Source organism: Gobius niger (assembly GCF_951799975.1).
Source record: "Gobius niger genome assembly, chromosome: 9".
In the NCBI taxonomy this organism is placed as follows: domain Eukaryota; kingdom Metazoa; phylum Chordata; class Actinopteri; order Gobiiformes; family Gobiidae; genus Gobius; species Gobius niger.
The window spans coordinates 2,284,144-2,297,246 of record NC_136860.1 but is presented as its reverse complement, the minus strand read 5'-3'; the positions used below and the strand labels follow the sequence as shown (position 1 = coordinate 2,297,246).

The following is a 13,103-nucleotide window of genomic DNA, read 5'->3' as shown; positions in this document are numbered from 1 at the left end:
AAAATAGAACTTATGCTGAGCTGACACCTAAAAAATGATCTAATGTGGCATTTTATTTGAATTAACAGAGAGAGACAGAAAGTTTGGGCGCCCCTGCTTTAGAAAGTCACTTTTTAAACACATTGAGGAAACTGTCCGACCGCCGCCGCCGCCATGTTGGTTTGGGGCAGAGCGTCCTCTCAGTCTGGGACACGAGGACAGTCCACTTCACACTTTGCTTATTCAGCATTTTGTGGCTGAAACAGAGCTTTATCCCAAACGTCAGAGGCTGGAGAGACGGTTCGGGGCATTCATTAAAAACATTTACATGAAAAACAGTCTGAGTTTTCAAGGACGAGATCGGATTCAAAAGGAGCTTTTTATAAACAGAGGTGATGTCACGGAAAGAGAGAAGTTCATGGAAAGTAAACTCATCTGACGCATAAACAGTTCTAGAATGCTCCAATCTTTTTAAACTTCTTCCAAAATGTTTTAATGTTTAAAAAGTGATTTCCTGACAAACTCACAGTCTGCAGCGGGAGGAGGAGGAGGAGGGCGGGCTGTCTCAGGACGGAAACCTCGCCATGCTGAAAAACACACACAGGCGTCAGAAAAGGAGCCGCGACCTCATCTGTCTGTGGGAATATAAGAGAAAAGGCTGACTGAGGTTTAACCCCTTAACTCCCACCTGAACCGAGCACATTTTCTCCAGTTTGGCTTTACCCCAATCCAAAAGCTTCTGGAAAAAAAGGTGTGAAAATAGCGACGAAAACAATGATAAAAATGACAAAAAAGTGACTAAAAAAGTGACAAAAAAGTGACAAAAAATGACCCAAAAAAAAGACAAAAATGACGAAAAATGACAAAAAAGTGACAAAAAATTACGAAAAAATGACAAAAAATGACAAAAAAATGACAAAAAAGTGACTAAAAAATGACCAAAAAAAATGACAAAACTGACGAAAAAATGACAAAAAATTGACCAAAAAAATTACGAAAAAATGATGAAAAAATGACGAAAAAATTACAAAAAAGACTAAAAATGAACAAAAAAAAACCCAAAAAGTGACGAAAAATGACCAAAAAAGACAAAAAAGTTACAAAATGAGTTGTATACCCAAAAAAACAAAGATGGAAAAAAATGTGACGACGTGAGGAAAAAGATCCATTTAGATGAGTTTTGTAGGTCTTAGCTTTCAAATGAGGTGTTACACTGGCCTACAGGATTTGGGTAAAGCTGAACTGAGGAAATGCTCTCGGTTCAGGCGGGAGTTAAGAGGTTTAAAAAGCCACTGACCAAATAAGGGTCGCGACGGCTTCCTCTTTGTCATGTGACCCGGAGCGGCAGGAAGTGATTCTGGCGCGTCGTCCAATCAGAGCCTGAGGAGCAGACGAGGAAAGTGAAACAACAGAGTCAGAGTCAGACGAGTTCAGTTTTGAGAAGAGTTTGATGTTTCTGGAGTCGGAGCAGCTCTAACGAGATAAACCAGACGTGTTAATGATATAAACTCACTAATCTGTCTAAACCTGTGGAAGAAAACGCTTCTCCTTTTCCTTTCAGCCTTAACGTGCTGTTTTCTATGTCAAACTTCTACTGACAAAGGCTCTAAAAGCAGCTTTTATAGAGAGAGAGGGACTTTCTCATCATCGCAGGAGCTCAAAGATTCTGTAAAATTGTCGCTCTGTATGTCTATGGGCAGGTCTACGGGTTTGGCTGCTGAGACGTGGAGCCCATGGGATCAAACCATAAATATAGCACAGGCGCCTTAAAGGGACTATACAGAGTTTAGAAATGTTAAAACAAGTATTTTTCTCCCCCTACATGTTCCTCCATGTCCTAATGTGTAGAATGAGCTCAGACCTGTTCACCACAACTGCCTCTGAAATCCTGCACTGGTAAAGTTGTTACTTCGGGTCAGTGCTTTAAGTGGACAAAAATAAGTGCCGGTACTCTATTTTTTGCCAAGACTAACCCCAATCCCTCCCCCCCAAAAAGGCCTAAATACACTCTATGTTATTTTATTTTTTTACAGCGTTATTACAGTATAAATGATACATGTTCTGTGCTGTCACTGCAGCTTGTCAGGCTCCGTTCTGTCTGCAGTCGCCTCATCTCAGTCCCCAGAAGTTTGATTCAATCCATATTTACCGCTTTGTTTTGTTTTTATCACATCTACGAGGCCAAACGGGGCCCATGGCTCTCGTGCTCGTCAGCACTTGTGAGAACCTCCATGGCCGCGGCACAGGCGGGGTCGGCCAACGCAGCCAGCCTGGTTCTTTTACTCTGAAGCAGGAGAGCAGAAGTGTTCATGTGTTTTAACCGAGCAGCGATGTTTGCGTTTCACACTCCCTCCCCGGGATCCGCTTGTTTGTGTGGACGAGCATCACGTTAAGTTGTTTACAGCAGCTACAGCGACGCACCGCGGTTTTCACTCATACGACTCAGGGGTGTCTGGGTAATGTAGTCTCTGCTCACGCTGGGACGAAGTAAGCGTGCAGTGTGAAGGGCGTCTGAAAAGCAGCGGAGCAGCCAAAGGATTAAAACAGATGTGCACGCTAAAACGTACGCTAAAAGCACGTTCTTGGTGCACGGAGAGGTGGCGGTACGTACGCTCAGGAGCTATTTTTGGAAGTGGCGGTACTGTGTCCCAGTGCGTACCGGCCCACTTAAAGGAATAGGCCACCGTTTTTACATACTGAGATATGCTCTTACCTCACTTTAGCCGAGTTAATATATCCCCGTCTGGTCTTTGTCCGTGCGCTCTGCCAGGCAAACGGAGCACATACGCAGCCTCTCCCACATGTCACATAGCTCCAAAAAAGCTCACGATAGAAGCTACCAAGCTCTTCCACGTGTTCCCTATTTAAATAAAGTTACGTGAAGTGTTTTCATGCGAAGTATATTTACACAGAAATGTAACATGTGGATTTTATAAGCAAATAAAAAGGAGGAGCAAAACGTCCGCGCAGTAACTCCTAAAGGTTATTGACGGAAGTGAGCGGGGGAAGTCTTTAGGAGTTACTGCGCGGACGTTTTACTCCTCGTATCATTACGCCTCACAATATAGTCCTCCTTTTTATTTGCTTATAAAATCCACATGTTACATTTCTGTGTAAATATACTTCGCATGAAAACACTTCACGTAACTTTATTTAAATAGGGAACACGTGGAAGAGCTTGGTAGCTTCTATCGTGAGCTTTTTTGGAGCTATGTGACATGTGGGAGAGGCTGCGTATGTGTGAGCGCACGGACAAAGACCAGACGGGATATATTAACTTGGCTAAAGTGAGGTAAGAACATATCTCAGTATGTAAAAACGGTGGCCTATTCCTTTAAAGCACTGCTTCGGGTCTGAAATGCCGTGTTAATAAACCGTAGCTTAATATAGAAGCTGCAGTTACACGTATGACCTGAGGTGGCAGTAGTGAGTCTAAAATGACCAACTTGTATCTGGTCTCTTTAAGGCCAGCACACACCAGAAAGAGGGGGCTGTGTCCGTTTGCAGTATATATATTTACGTATATATGCAGTATATCCCACGATTGTCCCACGCTCATGTGTTTATTGTGTTCCGTTCACCCCAGAGAAACGAGAGTAAAGTTCTGCTCAGTGTAATAACTGCTGAAGTGTAATGAAGCCTCGTCTCTGCTGTTCCAGATCTGGTGTTTGGTGAAAACATGAGGCATTCTGCTGCGGTGGATAATTGGTTCATTATCTTCTTATTCTTGGTGAGTTAAAGCCTTTCGTTCCAACACAAACACTCACTGTGTCGGGTCTCCACTGCAGGATCAGACTCAGCAGCTTCTCCTGGTTCTTCTGGAGAAAAAGAGAAAAATACAATCATAAAAACAGCAACAGTATGTCACAAAAAAGACAAAAACAATCTGACTTAACCCCTTAACTCCCACCTGAACCGAGCACATTTTCTCCAGTTTGGCTTTACCCCAATCCAAAAGCTTCTGGAAAAAAGCTGAGCAGAAAAATGATGGAAAAATTGTGGAAATGTGACAAAAACGTGACGGAAAATTGATGAAAAAGTGGCAAAAATGTCGCAAAAATGCCACAAGAAATGTGACCAAAAATGACAAAAATGTGACAAAAATGTGACAAAAATGTGACAAAAAAGAAAAAAAATTGACAAAAATGTGATAAAAATGTGACAAAAAAATGACAAAAATGTGACAAAAAAAGACAAAAATGTGACAAAAAAATGACAAAAATGTAACAAAAATGTGACAAAAATGTGACCAAAAAATGACAAAAACTGGATTAAAAATTGACGAAAAAATGACAAAAAAGTTACAAAAATGAGCTGAATACCCAACAAAAATGATGGAAAAAAAAATCTGATGACGTGAGGAAAAAGATCCTCTCGGTTCAGGCGGGAGTTAAGAGGTTAAGAAAACAGACTGATGACTTGAGCAGCTTATTGTGAAAATGTGGTAAATTATTTGTTTCCTTTAAAACACTGTGTCCAAAGTGAGAAGCATGAAGTCTAAAATCCTCCTAAATGTATAAATGTCTTACTTTAGTGCAGATGAAGCCTCTTTGTGAACATGAGCGGAGTCCAGAGGAGCTGAGGGAGAAACACAGAGTCAAACTCAGCTTTACATGTGAGACAACAGCGCCCTCTGGTGGAGCAGGGAGTGTTAGTGCAAATGCAAAGATGTCTGTGTATCTGCTGCCCTCTGGTGGCGCTTCACAGACACGGCAGCAGAAAAAGGACGTTGATCAATTTGAAACTTTTACTGTAGATTACTGACAGGAATATGAGGGGGAAATGTTTTGCTTCTTGTTTCAAAACTAGCCGTTCATTAGTAATCTGTCTAAATGTAAATTTTGCCTTTCTTTTGGAATTCAAAAACTCAATAAATCAGGAATCAGATATTTAACCCCTTAACTCCCACCTGAACCGAGCACATTTTCTCCAGTTTGGCTTTACCCCAATCCAAAAGCTTCTGCAAAAAAAGCTGTGAAAATAGCGACAAAACTGAGACGAAAACAATGATGGAAATGTGACAAAAAAGTGAGAAAACATTGGCAAAAAAGTGACGAAAAATTGATGAAAAAGTGGCAAAAATGTCACAAAAATGTCACAAGAAATTGACAAAAAAATGGACAAAAAAATGACAAAAATGTGACAAAATGTGACCAAAAAAATACCAAAATTTGATAACAAATTTGACAAAAAAATTACATAAATGTGACAAAAAATGACAACAATGGGACAAAATGTTTATAAAAAAATCGACGAAAAAAAAAAGACAAAAAAAAAGACAAAAAGATGACGAAATGTTACAAAAATGACTTGAATACCCAACAAAAAAATGATGGGAAAAAAATCTGATGACGTGAGGAAAAAGATCCTCCCGGTTCAGGTGGGAGTTAAGAGGTTAAAAAATGTATTCATGATATTGTTCAGTCCAAGGCTGGAAAGTGTGGATTCTTAAATAAATCCGTGGAGAAACATTGAAACATTGGTTTCCAGGTGAATTGGCCCAAGACCTGAACATTAAAACAGTTCGTACTTTTGCCTTTAGTGTCATGTCCATGTGCAAAAACGCTCATTCCTCCGGCAGATTTATTTTCCTTCACCAGTTAAAATGACTCAGATTAAGGTAAAATATCCTGAGAGTCATTTTAACTCATCAAGATACACATTTTCTGCAGTTTGGATCTCATTTAACTCTTGAACAAACTAGTTATTAGTGAAATAAATCTCCTTGTTTTGTTCAAAGCTCAATAATCTGTCAGATTTTCCAAATAAAGCTATGGAGACATGTTTAATCAGTGCCATATTTGTGAAGATTTGTTTCATTTTCAGAAGCATGGAAAGTTATTTAACCTCTTAACTCCCGCCTGAACCGAGAGCATTTTCTCCAGTTCAGCTTTACCCAAATCCTGTAGGCCAGTGCAACACCTCATTTGAAAGCTAAGATTTTGTTGATCTTAGCTTTCAAATGATCTAAATGGATCTTTTTCCTCACGTCATCAGATTTTTTTTTCCATCTTTTTTTGTTTGGGGTGGTATTCAACTCATTTTTGTAACTTTTTTGTCCTTTTTTGGTCAATTTTTGGTCATTTTTTTGGTCATTTTTTTGTCACATTTTTGTAATTTTTTCGTCACTTTTTTGTCAATGTTTTCTCACTTTTTTCTCACATTTCCATCACTGTTTTCGTCTCAGTTTTGTTGCTATTTTCTCACCTTTTTTCCAGAAGCTTTTGGATTGGGATAAAGCCAAACTGGAGAAAATGTGCTCGGTTCAGGTGGGAGGTAAGGGGTTAACTCTTGAACAAACTAGTTATTAGTGAAATAAATCCGTTAAAGAAATCTCCTTGTTTAATCAGTGCCATATTTGTGAAGATTTGGTGATTTGCTTCATTTTCAGAAGCATGGAAAGTATTTCAAGTCTTGCCTTGAGGTTAAAGTCGAGATACAGAAGCAACATATCATGCTTTACAGAAAGACATTTTATAGACACAATTCCTGCTCAGTTTGATGCGTTTTCGTGCTTTTTCTGTGACCTTAAATGCAACAAAAGAACTGTGGACATTTCCTGTCACTGTGAGCCGTATAAACCGGGTATAAACCGGGCGCTGCTTACTCAGACGCCTCCTCTCTGACGGAGTGAAAGGAAGTGCCGATGTCCGCTCGCTCGGCTCCTGTAAATCCACCACAGGCCACGGCAGCAACACACAAAACACCTCAAAGTCACAGAGAGATCAACACAAAAGCCCTGATGGGAGCGCCCCCCGGTGGTAGAGAAACCTCCTGTACATATTGAGGTATTTCACGCACCGGAAAATGCATGATCGGAAGTGCCTCGTCCGCCATGATGGAGGCCTCGAACTGGAATGTGCAGAATGCGACTGCAAAAACACAGTTTGACAGTGTGGCTTTTAGAAGACGATATAAAGATCATATACTGAAGTTGCAGTTACTTGGGGGCATTGATTATGAAATTCACAGACAGACTAGCTACACAAAGCAGCAGCTAATTTGTGAATGTTTTTGAATAGTTATTTAACTGCAAAGCGAAGTTTGTTATGTTGCTTGTTCATGTCTGTTATTGTCATAGGATCTAGCGCCACCTTGGCATGGTTTGACTTCAGAATCATGAGATAGATGCTAATAGAGCTCCACAGTCCCGCCCCTTTCGGTCCTGTTGCTCCGGTTCGGAAACAAAAAGTCGATTTTCCAAAAATTCTAATATTAAGAGTTTAACGTCAGCACAAAAGCTAATCAGCTCTGTAGCAATTCGTGACCATAAAATGTTTGATTTCAATCCATAAAGAAGACTTGATGTTGAAGAAAAGGCAAAGGTCCAAGGCTGTGACATCATTCACTTCCTGACTATAGAAACTCCGTATCCCAAGAGCCATTGCGACATCGCGCCCGCTGGTCAAGGCAACCAGGTTTTCAGCAAACACGGCCAGTTTCTGTTACTTTCAGACAAAAGTTCTATATTATTTCACTGTTAAACAATCTGAATCAGCTAATGGAATAAAAATGATGGTGGTTCGTTTAATTGGATCGTTGGGAACATTTTTCTGATGTTTTTCTTCCTCTCAGTGTTAGATCTGGATAAAACGTCCACTCTCTGCCTGCATTATGTTTGAATACATTGTTTATAATATGTTTTCTACATTACAATAAATAAACACGTGTGGGAACGTGAAGCTCCACCGATCAAAAGCCTCGTAGCAGATCATGGGACTCCCGAGCATCCTGGGTAATGTAGTTCTAGGACGAAGGCTCGCAGTTAAACTAGATGGATCTCAGACGTGCTTTTTTCACCTGCGTCTGACTCTGCGCTCGCTTTAGAACCACAGAGCTGAGAGAGTTAAAGACTTTATTCCAAATCAATACGGTCTCAAAGCAAGGGGGGTTTTACTTCCAGACCGGAGAGGAGGCGGGACTGTGGAGAGGAGGCGGGACTGTGGAGAGGAGGCGGGACTGTGGAGAGGAGGCGGGACTGTGGAGAGGAGGCCGGACTGTGGAGAGGAGGCCGGACTGTGGAGAGGAGGCGGGACTGTGGAGAGGAGGCGGGACTGTGGAGAGGAGGCGGGACTGTGGAGAGGAGGCGGGACTGTGGAGAGGAGGCCGGACTGTGGAGAGGAGGCGGGACTGTGGAGAGGAGGCCGGACTGTGGAGAGGAGGCCGGACTGTGGAGAGGAGGCGGGACTGTGGAGAGGAGGCGTGACTGTGGAGAGGAGGCGGGACTGTGGAGAAGAGGCCGGACTGTGGAGAGGAGGCCGGACTGTGGAGCTCTATAGACCTTTCGCAAAACCACGCCCCAAAATGGTAATTGTCCAATCAGACATCCTCGCAACCGTTACTATGAAGCTAAGTCTGTCATGCCGCAGGCCTCCAATGCAAAACAACGGGACAAACCAGCACCGAGCACTGAGCACCAAAAACCCACCAGACAAAGAAGAAGCAAAACGGTGAAGCATCTGCCTCTGGAGGATGTAAATCAGACACTCGGGACCACAGGAGTCAGTCTGCGGAGTGGAGTTATTTTCCTTCTCAAAGTGAAAACACGACCTGAACACTGCCTACAATGGATCAAACAATGTGGACGCCTCCGCCCAGATACATGGCTCCAAATAAACAAGCACACGTCTGCTCTGAGGTAAGGCTAGGGCCGCTAGGCTAACACCTTAGCATGCTAACATCTAGCTACTGACAGTCACATAACGTTACACAAACAAACTGGCACTGGAGCCGTAACTTTAACTGCAGCGGTGAACTTTTACAAGCCTAGTTAGGCCCATCGACTGTATATATAATGGACAGCTCCTGCTGACTCCGCCCCGTTTACCATAATGACCACGCTCGAGGGGGAAGTCATAGCGGATTTACAGCTCTGACCAAGCATGTTCCTAAAAAGGGCATAAGGGCGGGATCTTCACTGTAGACTCCGCCCTTGCGTGACGTGTAGCTCGCGCTGCTCCAATGCTAACCCTCATTAAGTACGAGATTTCTAAAATTCTTCTTACGAAAACCAGCCTGGTTTCTTAAATGATCACAGGAGGAAGATCTAGCCTAGTCTAAAGCGTCAAAGTTGTTTATAAGGTGTCTAAACTCCAATGCTTTTCAATGAGGGACTAGCGGCGATATGGAGGTACTACAGCCAGTGCTTAAGCAATAAGTCGATATAGTAATGATCGTGGCAGGCCTACCTACAGTCTCACGTGTTTTTGTCTCCCTTTATGATAAAAGTACTGTGTATTTTGTCTCGTTCCCACACAGTCCCACATCCCTCCACTGCAGACTGTAACAACCCATCTGGATCTGGAGGATATCGTTGAGGTATTGCTCCAAAAAAGGTCACTGACTCACATGGCAATCGTGTTTCAACATTTGTTTGTCGGGCATGGCAACAGTAACTAAGGGGGCGGGGCTTGGCAAGGACAATTACACGTATTACCTCACAGACATGGTAACCCATGCAACCGTCTTTGATGAACCGGTCTTTAACTAAAGCTGTAGATCCCAAATATGTAAAGTGAACAAAAAGCTTTTTTCTTCTGTCTTTTTCAAACAAATAAACACGTAAATGGTTCAGTCTGTCTGATTTTGGCGAGCCATGGCCTTCTGCGATGTTCACATTCACTGCCTTGATTTTTTGACAATGGGATCCTGTAATATTCCAAGTGTCACGATCGTTCCTGTTTGAACAGCTGTAAACAGAACACTTTAACGTGTGTGAAAGATATCTGGCCCAACTCCCGTACACAACAACGTAGTAACAAAAACAAACAACAAACAACAGAGAGTAACGCGCCCGAGTGAAGTGGCGAGGCCTCCAACAGGCGCGGCGCGAATACCTCCACTGCCAACTTTCTAATCCTCTGTTCTCGCCGCTGTCAAGTATTATAACATGCTTTCTGTAATATTCTTTTCAAATGTGTACAATTGACTTTGTATCCTGGGTCTGAATGATGTAACTGTAATTTAACACTGTAGTAAAGTATTTATCCAGGTCTAAAGCAGGACTGTACCTTTAAAGCACAGACTCAAACTCGTGACAGCAGCTCTGACGGAGAGCGATGGAATGGTGCTGGACTTGTACTGCCGTGTTTTTAAAACTCTGTCCAGCATTCACACGCGAGAATATCAGCAGGAATCAGGCTCTGACTGGGACTCATGTGATATAGAAATGACAATTTCTACCAGTGTTATTACAGATTATAGTAGGGCTGAACGATTTTGCAAAAAATCAATATTGCGATTTTTTTCAATCAATATTGCGATTTCGATTTTATTGCGATTTTCCGCCAATAACTTTTTGTTGCAATACAATTAAATATTTACAACTGATTTAATAAAGGGCGGCACGGTGGCGCAGTGGTTAGCGCTCTCGCTTCACAGCTAGAAGGTCCGGGTTCGATTCCCACCAGGGACGGGGCCTTTCTGTGTGGAGTTTGCATGTTCTCTCCGTGTCTACGTAGGTTTCCTCCGGGTACTCCGGTTTCCCCTACCACCAAAAACATGCACAATAGGCCAGGATGAATGATGTGTGTGAGTGAATGTATGGTGATGGTCAGAGGGTCCGTTGGCGCAGACGTGTGTAGTCGCGAAAGCGCTTCTGTCAGTCTCCCCCAGGGGAAACTGAAGCTACAAACGTAGTTTCCACCATCGAGTGTGGAGTGAATGTACAATTGTCTCATGTAAAGTGCTTTGTGACCATGTCTGTGAAAGGCGCTATATAAATAAAGATCTTCTTCTTCTTCTAACTCTTAAGTCTCTCTTAAGTCCTTTATAATCACATGGAGTAGTCCACATAGTCATTTAGCCTACGTCATTTCCAATAAGCTTATATTGAATTTTGTTGTTGTTGTAAATAGCCTAAATAATTTCTTGCTATTTGCTCTTGTGTATTAGTCAGTGGTTGTGAGATAAGTTCTTATCTTTATCCAAAACATTCCCAAGCATAAGCCTCCAAAAGTGAGCCACAAAGGACTCTCAACAAGCAGCTCAGGCTCAGCTTCATCTGTGTGGAGGCCGAGACGTGTGACTCTGGAGGAAAGTTTCTGTGATCAGTGCATGAGACCGTGTAGCGCTGCAGCTAACGCAATGCTAACGGAGGAAACAGCTATAGTCCTTCGCGGTGGCTGCTTTATACACGCTGATATTTTCACACCCACGATCTACCGCGCACCTTAAGTAGACAGAGAAGTAAACAAAAGCACGCGGTGGAGCGCGGAGCGGGCGGCGGTGGCGTCTCTCGCTGCTACATTCACTTCTATGGACCGCATGGGCCGAAATCGCGTGCCTCTGCGATTTCGAAATCGTGTTGTGTAACATCGCGATAAAATCGCAAATGCGATTCATCGTTCAGCCCTATATTAGGCATTAATTTCAGATGTGGAGGTCAGCTGGATTTGAGGGCAGCCATCTTGGAATTTTCAAAATGGCCACCGTAAAACGTATTTTTTCTCAAATTATTTGCTTCTACTTCAACTATAGTTTTGAACATCGTGTCTAAACCTACATTTTAATTGGCAGTGAATCCAATGGAATCAAATTCAATAAGCTACACCTGACCACAATGCTGTTTTTACTCTTTAATTAACAATTTTACTACGCATCATGGCACACTTTAATAATAACACCATAAAATACAATTATAAACAGATAAAGAAAAAATAGGCCAACATTGGCCTCTAGTGTTTGAGAAATATTGCTACAGAATCACTGATATAACATATTTATTAAAAAATCTTAATCGGTGCATCACTGATTTAATAACACAAACCATTAGCTTGTCCCCCTTGAAGCTCGCTAGCATACGGGGCGGGCTCTATTGTACTGTACATTTAAACGTTTTTGCCTCTCTAAGTCATTATTGGATGGATTTATAGTAGGCAATAATGCGAATTTGATCTGTGGGATTATATTTCTCCAGTGAGTTAATGTCAGTTTTGGAGAAAGTAGTAAATGTATAAAACTCTTCCTCACCCTCCGTGGGCGGTCTCTTTCTCCTCCTGCTCGGGTCCTCTACCAGAGGCCTGGGAGCTTGAGGGTTCTGCGCAGTATCTTTACTGTTCCTAGAACTGCACTTTTCTGGACCGAGATGTCTGATGTATTTCCTGGGATCTGCTGGAGCCACTCCTCCAGTTTGGGGGTCACTGCCCCGAGTGCCCAACGACCACGGGCACCACTGATGCCTTCACCCTCCAGGTTTTCTCCAGCTCTTCTCTGAGCCCCTGGTATTTCTCTAGTTTCTCGTGTTCCTTTTTCCTGATGTTGAAGTCGACCACAACAGCTTTCCTCTGCTCTTTGTCCACCACCGTCCTTTAGTCCGGCTCTGTCGAGCCATTGGTAGGATTTCTGAATATCCGCCACTTCAGTTATGTTTGGGTGGTACATGCCGTGTAGGGGCTTGTCCTCCCATGACGGGACCTCCAGCCCCTCATCTTCTGTTCCCCATTGTCTGAGACATTCACTGAGCACGTCATCTGTCGGAGCCTTGTCCTTGATGTACTTATGGATCTTGGATGTTTCATCCTGGATAGTGGCTCTCACACTCACTAGTCCTCGGCCTCCTTCCTTAAGGCTAGCGTACAGTCTCAGAGTGCTGGATTTGGGGTGGAACCCTCCGTGCATGGTTAGGAGCTTTCGCGTCTTAACATCTGTGGTCTGTATCTCATCCTTTGGCAGCTCATTATTCCTGCAGGGCATCTGATTACTGGTAGGGCGTAGGGACTTGTTCTTGCCATTGAGCTGCTTCTTAGGACCTGCCTTACTCGTTGGAGGTATTTGGCCGTAGCCACTTTCCTTGTCACCTCTTCGAGGTTGCCATTTGCTTGTGGGATTCCGAGGTACTTGTAACTGTCCTCAATGTCTGCTATTGTTCCTTCTGGGAGTGAGACCTTCTGTGTGGACGACCTTCCCTCTCTTAGTCACCATCCGACCACACTTCTCTAGTCCGAATGACATCCCAATGTCTGCACTGTAGTCTCGCTCATTCTTAGCTACAGCTTGATGTCATCCATGTAGAGGAGGTGACTGATGGTGGCCCCGTTCCTGAGTCGGGATCCATAGCCAGTCTTGTTGATTATTTGGCTGAGGGGGTTCAGACCTATGCAGAACAGCAGTGGGGACAGGGCGTC

The 13,103-nt window shown here is 43.1% G+C and overlaps 1 protein-coding gene across 2 annotated transcripts in view; it reads right to left on the bottom strand.

Moving 5' to 3' along the window:
* Positions 1 to 13,103, bottom strand: part of LOC306967790 (poly(rC)-binding protein 3) — an 89,804-nt gene that overhangs the window by 36,640 nt on the left and 40,061 nt on the right. For both annotated transcript variants that reach the window (XM_079562974.1, XM_079562973.1), the window contains exons 2-5: positions 4,509 to 4,557; positions 3,747 to 3,797; positions 1,277 to 1,359; positions 507 to 566 (exon numbers count right to left, since the gene is read on the bottom strand). The gene's annotated coding sequence lies outside the window, so the exon portion shown is untranslated. The remainder of the gene's footprint in view (positions 1 to 506; positions 567 to 1,276; positions 1,360 to 3,746; positions 3,798 to 4,508; positions 4,558 to 13,103) is intronic.